The sequence below is a fragment of the Pan paniscus genome, chromosome 11 (genome assembly GCF_029289425.2).
Source record: "Pan paniscus chromosome 11, NHGRI_mPanPan1-v2.0_pri, whole genome shotgun sequence".
Taxonomy (NCBI): Eukaryota; Metazoa; Chordata; class Mammalia; order Primates; family Hominidae; genus Pan; species Pan paniscus.
The window spans coordinates 72,691,998-72,701,813 of record NC_073260.2 but is presented as its reverse complement, the minus strand read 5'-3'; the positions used below and the strand labels follow the sequence as shown (position 1 = coordinate 72,701,813).

The following is a 9,816-nucleotide window of genomic DNA, read 5'->3' as shown; positions in this document are numbered from 1 at the left end:
AGTGTGGCAGTTATGATAGACAACTTTGAAAAAATTAATAAAACTTTAATTTGTATATTATAGTATTTTATAAATGTAAAATATCCTCAATTTCATATATTTACAATTAAATATTAGTTTCATAGTTGTCATTGTAGTATGCAGAGACAATAATCAAATCGAATCTAAAACTATTTAGATTAAAGCAAACATTGTCCTGCTTAAAAAGTAGAGAAATGACTTGTATGGACTATTAACAACTATCCTTAAATAATTACAAGCAAATTATTTGGGGATCATAGTTTTCTGAAGAATTCTTTATTTTGTATCATATTAAATAGATTTTTAATGAATTCAGTTAAATAGAGTTACAATAAATGTTATCATTTATGATGTAGGAAAAACTGTCCATGGCAGTGTGTAAGTATTTAAATGTCGTGATAGTGGAAGATAATTTTTACTGGATTTTTAAATGACTAGAAATTATTACTTCATTAGGAAATAACTTCATTTCATCACAAATTTTAGATAATTTTAATTATTGCTATGATTGTAAAGAAATAAAGTGGCTTATTTTGTTGTTAATTTTTCCTTCAGTCTGTTTTCTTTTGGGCCTGTATCTTAGTGAATGATTATGTGTGTACAAATCCTTTTATACACTTGATGTCTTTGGCCTTTTTCTGATTACAGCTTTAGTACAATGAACATACAAATGAGATACACCTTTGTTAAACTTCCAAAACTCATAATTCATTATGGAAGGGTATGTCATGATCATCTAATTTAGTACCTTTATTTGAAGAAATTCTAGTATAGATCATCTGATTACAAGTCAGAATATCCTAGCAGTAAATAGTATGGGTTTTTCTAAAGTCTTAGCCTACAAAATATTCTCCAAGTGACCATAATCATTGATGACAAATGATCATTTATTTGATCCTATTTACTCCTCTCTTTAATTTTATAATTGAAGACAATTACAGCAATTGCTTCACATATTACTGTGAGAATCTAACGAGATAAAGCATCTTAAACAATTATGACAATTTCTGGATGATAGTAAATGCTCACTAAGCATTGGTAAAAATATTGAGGATGATTATCAAAATTATATTATTCCAAGGCTTTAGAACAAGTTGTTGGTCTGCCAATTATAGTGGGTTGCTTCTACTTACCCTGTAGAGGGTATTCTACTAAAGCAACTTCGCTGTAAAAGAAGAAAATTGTAATTATAATTGGTGGTGTGTATATATTAAGGGTTTAACTCAGAAAAATGTGGTGTGGGTCAAAATTACATAATTTGTTAATGAGCTGGCACTAAAGAAACAAAAGGTGGTGTTAAATTAAAATGCTAAAATTTGTTCAAAGTATGACATTACTCACTACAAAAAAATATGAGAAGAGTTTAGGGAATAGCAGACTATAGAAGTTATTCATTATGCATTCCATTACCACGTCTATATAAAACATCCAACTGGAAATGCAGTCTAAGAAAAGCTTTCTGCTTTAAGAAAAGAAACAATGTGTTCCATTGGAATAAGTTATCAGACATCAATCTGGAATTTAAGTATTGGTCATTCTTTATAATAAATAAATGCATAAATATCTGTATGTAAGTGTGTGTGTATACTAATATTAGCATTTTCATGTACATTTAAAAATTATCATTGATAATTATTAATGGAAGCTAAAAGTGATATTTATCTCCATCCTAACCTTTAGTCTAAAGTATAAAGCATAATTCTACTAGATAGTTCCATTTATCATGTGGCTAAAAATATGAATGATTTTATTTACTTCATTCACTTGTAGTTTTAGTTTTTAAGAAAAAGAAGCTGAATTTAGCCATTCAGCATTTAATGCTATTGTATTTTTCTAAATTACTTTTCTTATATGATGAACAATCATTTAAAAATGTCATTTTCTGTTTTTATTAAAATGAGTTCCAGGATTACAATAATCTTACACTGTAGTAAATAAGTAGAATTTTGAAAATGGAATTAAGATGCTCTGACATGAAATTATTTACCGTTTGTATCAAAACATCAAACATTGCCAGAGCTGAAACCAATTTATTTTAGAATCTATGTACATAAACTGAGTAATCAGAAATTTAAAAGAAAAAGTCTTTGTAGGCCTAAATGGATAGTTTCTATAATAACATATCAAAGAAGCTAATGAGCAAGTAATTTCAGGTGGCCTTGAGAGAGCCATTATGGCAAGAGAACATTGGAAATTTCCTAAAACAATCTGATCTCTGTATTTAAAAAATTGATCAAGTGCCTTTATGCTATTAGTTGTTAAATAAATGAAACCAAAGTAGGTGAGTCATAGATCATAATAGTAAAATACTAAAAATCTGGAGAAATCTACAAAAGGCATAAACAATAGCTTCAGGATATTTGGAGCTAAGACTGTTACATCTATTAATAAATAGGTTAAATATGAGATAAAATCTATTTTGTATCCTTCATAGCTCCTAATATAAGAAAATAAATCAAAATTATAAGTTGTCCATTTGTAATAATATGTTTAAAAAGAAAATAAGTCATCTATTTCCTTTATTTTTACTAGAACTAGTTGTGGTTTTTTTTGAAAAGTGAATGCACTTCTGCAGATAAACTTATTATTTGATACAGTGAGTATTGCAATGAAAGCTCAATGGGAGTATTTAACTGCCATATTTCAAAATGATTACCACATGCAGATTAGGAGTTGTAATATTTCTATTTCCTATGCCATTATTCTAGAAACAGTAAAGTTCCTGCTGACATTCTTATAAGAGATGTGGACAAACTGGAGGAATTAATGATCAAGATGCCTTTTGCTAAAAACAAGATGAACATCCGTCACTCTGTAGTAAGTGCACAGCATAGTTTTGTACTTCTTAATAAAGAAAGGATTATAAAGTACAAAGAACTTTTGATCTCCAGATTCAAATTTTTAATTTACCTATATATAATGTATCCTGCACATTTAAATATAGTGCCTTTATACCAATCATGAACAATATCTCACCTTTGAAAGATAAATCAAATTGTATACAATAAAATAGGTTAGGAAGGCATTCTCTATATTAACAGAAAACTAACTTAAACTTTAAGCTTATGTTTGGTTTGGAACACTGGAAAATTTTAAATTTCTTACTTTTATTTTTAATCTTCATAGCTTGCAACATTAAGAAAGAATGCTTTGATATATTTGGCCATAAATGCTTTAATTTCAGAAATACTCATTTATTTTAAGTAGCAAGCATGGAAACACTGCTGTGTACTTAGGGAAAAAAAAATGAGGTCCATGATTTGGAGGAAATTTCAAATTTTTAATGGTAGTTCAAGAGGACAGTGTAACAAGTCTAAGCTGCTATCAGTTTTCATATTTTTTTAAATTATAAAGTTATTGTTCCCAGTAAGTAAATTCAGAACACTAAAAGTATGTGTCTGCATGTTGTTGCATGCCATCAAGTGGTCTTACATAATGGACTCTTAGTACATCCATAGTTCTATTCCAGCCTTTAAGTCTGGTTTAAAAATAACCATGAGAGAGGGATTTCTATGACTAGCTTCCTTGACTAACGTAATGCATGATCCTTGTTGACTTCCTTTTCTTTCTTTGTTTACATGTCTACATCCAATCATTTACATTTGTATCTTTTACATGATTAATTATAAAAATGTACCCATTAAAATAACAGGTATAGTAATAAAGTAATATAGCCTTTGAAAATTTCAGAGAAATATATAAATAAATGAAAAATGCCCAGTAATTATTGACAACTACCTAGAGGAAACCAGTTTTTAAAAACTTTGGTGACTCTCCCTTTATGTTTTTTTACATACTGTTACAAAATCAGGAATATACTATATGTACAGTTTTGCATCCTATTTATTGGTGTCTTTATTTTCATTCAATGTTGTAGAAATGCTTTGAAAGTATTTCCTACAGTTGCAAAATTATTCTATTGTTGCAATGCTATTTATTTTTATATTATTTCTATTTTTTGCAATTATAAGTAATAATTTGGTTTGTCCACTTCAGTCATAAATCTCTTAATATTTGCTTAAAGGATATTACTACACATGAAATTAGACAATTGGAAGAAATGAAGTTTTATCAACAAATGAAGCTTATTTCAGAATAGACATATCATGTTAAATAAACCATCCTAATGGGGCTTTTCATGCCTAAGCCTTTATCAATATCTTTGTTATTGTTTTCTCAAACACCTTTATTTTTCATTAACCTTTTCCTAGAAATGAGATGCCTAAAACAAATCTCTGTATTCATACTAAACATTATTTTAAGCATAGCCATTTAGGTAATGCATTTTCAAACCAGCTGGGGTTTGTGATACCTATGCTAAAATGACAAGGCCTCTGAAATTTGGTCGCTTCTTAAATAAGTATCAATTCGTACTACCCTTTTGGGGGGCATCTTTCTCTTGAGATCATATGTGGCCTACAATATTTTCCTCAGTGAATTTTCAATATGGATGAATCAAAATGAGGTTTCGACCATATATTAAACCTCCCCAGGGCTTATTATTGCTTCTCCACCTGGGTATGTATGCAATATTTCCCAACTTAGCAGGGTCTGTGAATCTAATTAGCATGCTGTTTACTTCCTCAATGCCGTCGTTAATAAGACTGTTTAAAAGAACTGGACCTACCACTAGCACTTGTAGTGGTCCTCTAGATACCCCCTCCCTTCTAGAATAATTGCCATTTATTTTGAGCCCTTTTATTTGATACTTCAACCAATTTTTAGTCTATGCGAAAGTGTTCGTATCCAAACTAATTTAAACTTACACTTTGAGTAAAATTTTATAAGACATGCTATCCTTTTGCTTTGCTGAAATCAAGATATACCACATCTATTGCTGCTTTCATCTATTAATCTCATAACTTGATCCACAAGGAAAAAAAAGCAATTAAATTTGCCTGGCATGATTTTTTTCTTTGTAAAATCCTACTGCTTGCTTTTCATAATTCATTTATCCTCTAGATGTCTTCCAATATTTATCTTAGGATTTGTCTTCGTATTTTACTAAGAGTTGAGATGACTAGTGCTCTCCTTTTAAGAAAACAGAGCCTTGTTTGCTCATAGCTTTTCTCTTTCATAGCCTCAAGTTACCTATGAAAATAAACAAAGCAGCGTTCGTCATTGGGAAGCAACCTCACTGAATAGATTATGTCTCCCTATTCTGTCTTAAAATTGTGGCACAAAATCAATATATATGTTTTTATTCCTAAACATTCTAAATTGTATGGTAGAAAAGCAAAACGCTGGATTTTTAAAATGACCCTCTCCTCCATGTGTTTAACAAGATCTTTATTACATGCTAATTGCTTCAGCTTCAACTTCCTACCTTGTCTTTTGTTTGTTTGTTTTTGCTTGTTGTTAAAGATGATTTTAGAAAGCAGGTCAATATCTTAGTCATTTCAAAGTCTTTGTGGATTTCATTACCTTCTCATTAATAAGTATATACATAATCCTTATTTATTGCTTTGAAAACCCCTTTGGATATTATTAACATTTTCTTTTCTTTTTTATATATTTTCCCTGAGATTTCCTTTTTACTAAAAGGCCTATCTCATTATTTGTATTTTTATAACTTGGATTTCATTGATCCTTCCTACAGCTGCTATAATTTTCCTTCATTTCTATACTTCATCCCTGAAATAACACTATTTACTTTTATCACAGATACATGTCATTTATAGCATTCAGAAATATTAAGTCTCTTCTTGATCCATTAATTTTTATTTTTCACTTAACAATAATTGACACATTCCAAGCCTCTAAAATTTTTTTAAGTAAATCAAATACAACTCCCCTTTACACATTCTCCATTCCTAGTCAGGCTAAGTTAAAATTGGTTGATTTTTAAATCCAAGAGGTGGAAAAGATGGAAAAACATGAACAGTTAAGAAAGTATTGCAAGATTTCTGGCAAGAATGAGTATAGGCTGTCTTGTAAAGAAGAACTGAAGTAGAGAAGAGACTCAATGTGAAAGGTAAATAACAGGCCTTGGCAACTAAGAACACTCAGAAGTTAGGTTTTCTCCTTTCTGTCATTTTTTTTCTATCCTGGTGAACTAAATCTGTGCTTTTCAAAATTATTGTACATTACTTACCTGGATATTTTCTTAAAATTGGATTTTTATTCATTAGGTCAGGACTGAGACCTGAGCTTCTGCCCCTAAGTGATGCCAGTGCTGATGGGGTAAGTGACTAAATGTCTGTCTGGAATCTCTGAAGAAGGGCATCCTATCTTGCCCTCATCCAAGGAGCTCTTTCTAAACCATTGACAATAAAAACATACCTTTTGTGTTTTATTTCTAAAAAGTCTAAAATAATAACTCACATGGACACATGATAATATTTTAAAGTACTAACAAGTGATATATTTGCACACAAAGTACAACATTTTTACCAGAAAGAATCCTTTAATTTTAGAAACTTCTGAGTCCAAGCCAGAATTTAAAAATCATTTCAAGGAAGCTGTCACCTGAATGTAGCATCCACCATGTTGGAGGTTCAATTATATAAGTTCCATGAAAAAATTTAGACTTCACAAGAAATAATGATAGATGCCTTGTTGGGGTTGTGATGTTGGATGTGAGAAGAGGAGAATTTTGGTGCAAGGAATGGTTGAGAGCCACATTTGTTTTCCCCTTGGGCTAGATGAATTTTTAGTATATAAATATTTATATAAAGTGTGTATTAATATATATTCTAATTATACTTTTTGTATCAATTTTGTTGAAGTATAATTTTATACAATAAACTGCATTAGCATAAACAGTATTGGTGCAATGCTAACCTCACAAATTGAGTAGGGAAATGTTTTCTCCTCATCTGTTTTCAAAAATACTTTGCATAGTATTTCTGTTATTTCTCTTTTAAATATATAGTAAAATTCACCAGCTCTAGAATTCTCTTTAATTCAGGAAATTTTTAATTATAAATCAAACACATTTAATAGCTATAGGGCAGTTCAGGTTATCTATTTCTTCTAAAGTTTTGTAGTTTGTGTCTTTGAAGGAATTTCCTTTGCTCTAAATTCTCAGATACGCAGATATAAAATTGTCTATGATATTCTCTTATTAACATTTTAATGTTTGCAGTATGAGTAGTTATTAACCTTCTTTCTTTCCTAATATTCATAAACTGTATTCTCTTTCTTTTCTTGGTCTGTTTAGCAAAGGTTTATCCATTCTAAAAACATCTTTTTTAAAAAACCACTTTTTGGCTTTGTGAATTTTCTCCATTATTTGACTCCATTCACTTTTTTACTGATATTTTTTCTAATCTGATTTTTTTCTTTCTTCTACTTACAGTTGGTTTACTTTATTTTTAGCTAGCTTTTTGACATGAACTCTCAGGTCACTTATATTCATTTTTTCTTCTGTTTTAATGTAAGTATTTAAAGTTACAAATATCTTTCTAAGAACAGTTTTAGCTGTATCCCACAAATTTTGTTTTGTTTCATAGTCTTATCATTCCACTGAAAATATTGTCTAATTTCATTGTGATTTCTTCTTGTCCTACTTAAAATGGTGTTATAATAATTTCTAAGTATTTGGGGTTTCTTTGATGGGTTATGGTATCAGTTTCAACTTAATTGGGTTGTCATTAGACAACACATTCTGTATAATTTCAATTATTGTAAACTTACTGAAATTTGATCAATGAGACAGGCATTTTCAAAAAAGGAAGTTTTAACATTATTTTCCTTATTACTGTGGCTCAGTACATACCATGTGCAATTGAAAAAAATATATGTGTATGTATATATTCTTGAGTTTTTTCAATTATCTAATTTTTTACCAATTTTTGTGACTCTTAAAAATGTTTGTGGAATTAGTCCAATTTTTGTGGTTCAATATACACAAATAAAAAATACAGCTAACTGGGGAGCTAAAAGATCTCTGGAAGGAGAATTATGAAACACTGACCAAAGAAATCAGAGATGACACAAACAAATGGAAAAACATTCCATGCTCATTGGTATGAAGAATCAATATTGTTAAAATTGCCTACTACTCAAAGCAATTTACAGATTCAATACTATTCCTACCAAACTACCAATGACATTCTTCACAGAATTAGAAAAAAACTATTTAAAATTCATAAGGAACAATAAAAGAGCTCAAATAGCCAAAGCAATTCTAAGCAAAAGGGACAAAACTAGAAGCATCACATTACCTGATTTCAAACCATACTATAGGGCCACAACAACCAAAACAGCATGGTACTTGTACAAAAACAGACATATAAACCAATGGAACAGAATAGAGAACCCAGAAATAATGTCATATACCTACAGGCATCTAATCATTTATTAAGTCAACAAAAATAAGCAATAGGAAAAGCACTCTCTATTCAATAAATGGTGCTGGAATAACTGGCTAGCCATATGCAAAAGATTGAAACTAGACCCCTTCCTTTCACCATATACAAAAATCAACTCAAGGTGGATTAAAGACTTAAATATAAAACTGAAAACTACAAAATTCTAGAAGATAACCTAGGAAATACCATTTTGGACATAGGAACAGGCAAAGATTTCATGACAAAGTGACCAAAAGCAATTGCAACAAAACCAAAAATTGATAAGTAGGACCTAACTAAATGAAAGAGCTACTGCATGGAAAAAGGAATTATCAACAGAGTAGACTGTCAACCTATAGAATGAGAGAACAAATTATGCATCTGATGAAGGTCTAATATCCAGAATCTATAAGATTTAATATCCAGAATCTATTAAAAAAACTAAACAAATTTATAAGCAAAAACAAACCATCTCATTAAAAATTAGGCAAAGAACAATAACAGACACTTTTCAAAAGAAGACAAACGCATGGCCAACAAGCATATAAAAATGCTTAATAACACAAATCATCAGATAAATGCAAATCAAAACCATAATGCGATATTATGTCACACCGGTCAGAATGGCTATTACTAAAAAGTCAAAAAACAACAAATGCTAGTGTGGTTGTGGAGAAAAGGGAATGCTTATATACTGTTGGTGGGAGTGTAAATTAGTTCAACCATTGTGGAAAGTAGTTTAACGCTTTCTGCAAGAATTTAAAATAGAATTACCATTTGACCCAGCAATCCCAAAGGAATATAAATTATTCTACCATAAAGATGTGTGCATGTATATGTTCATTGCGGCAATATTCACAATAGCAAATATATGGAATCAACCCAAATGCCCATCAACCAAATGCCAATCAAAATGTGGTACATATACACCATGGACTATTATGCAGCCATAAAAAGAATGAAATCATGTCCTTTGCATCAATGTGTATGGAGCTAGAGGCCATTATCCTCTGCAAACTAATACAAGAACAGAAAACCAAATACTGCATGTTCTCACTTACATGTGGGAACTAAACATCAAGTACGTATGAACACAAGAGAGTAACAGATACCAAGGCCTACTTGAGGATGAAGGGTAGGAGGAGGATGAGGATCAAAAAACTACCTATGAGGTCCTATGTTTATTACCTAGGTGATGAAATAATCTGTATATAAACCCCCCCGACACACAATTTACCTATATAACAAACGTGCACATGTACCCTAAACTTAAAGTTAAAAATAGATAAATAAATAAAATTTAGATATTAATTTGGAGTTCATTTTAGTGTACTCTGTGGGTTGACATGTGTATTTCCCCAAGCAGATTTTGCTATTCAAATGCTATATACTATTTATATCATTTTTTATACAATGATTTCACTTGTGTCTCATATCATGGAACAAATATTTTCATGTGCCCAAATCTATTGCTAGAGCTACTATCCTGTTTTGCTGATTA

General features: G+C 30.2%; 1 pseudogene; it reads left to right on the top strand.

The window, feature by feature from the left end:
• Positions 1–2,120: 2,120 nt before the first annotated feature.
• Positions 2,121–9,816, top strand: part of LOC100983007 (dipeptidyl peptidase 3-like) — a 40,707-nt pseudogene continuing 33,011 nt past the window's right edge.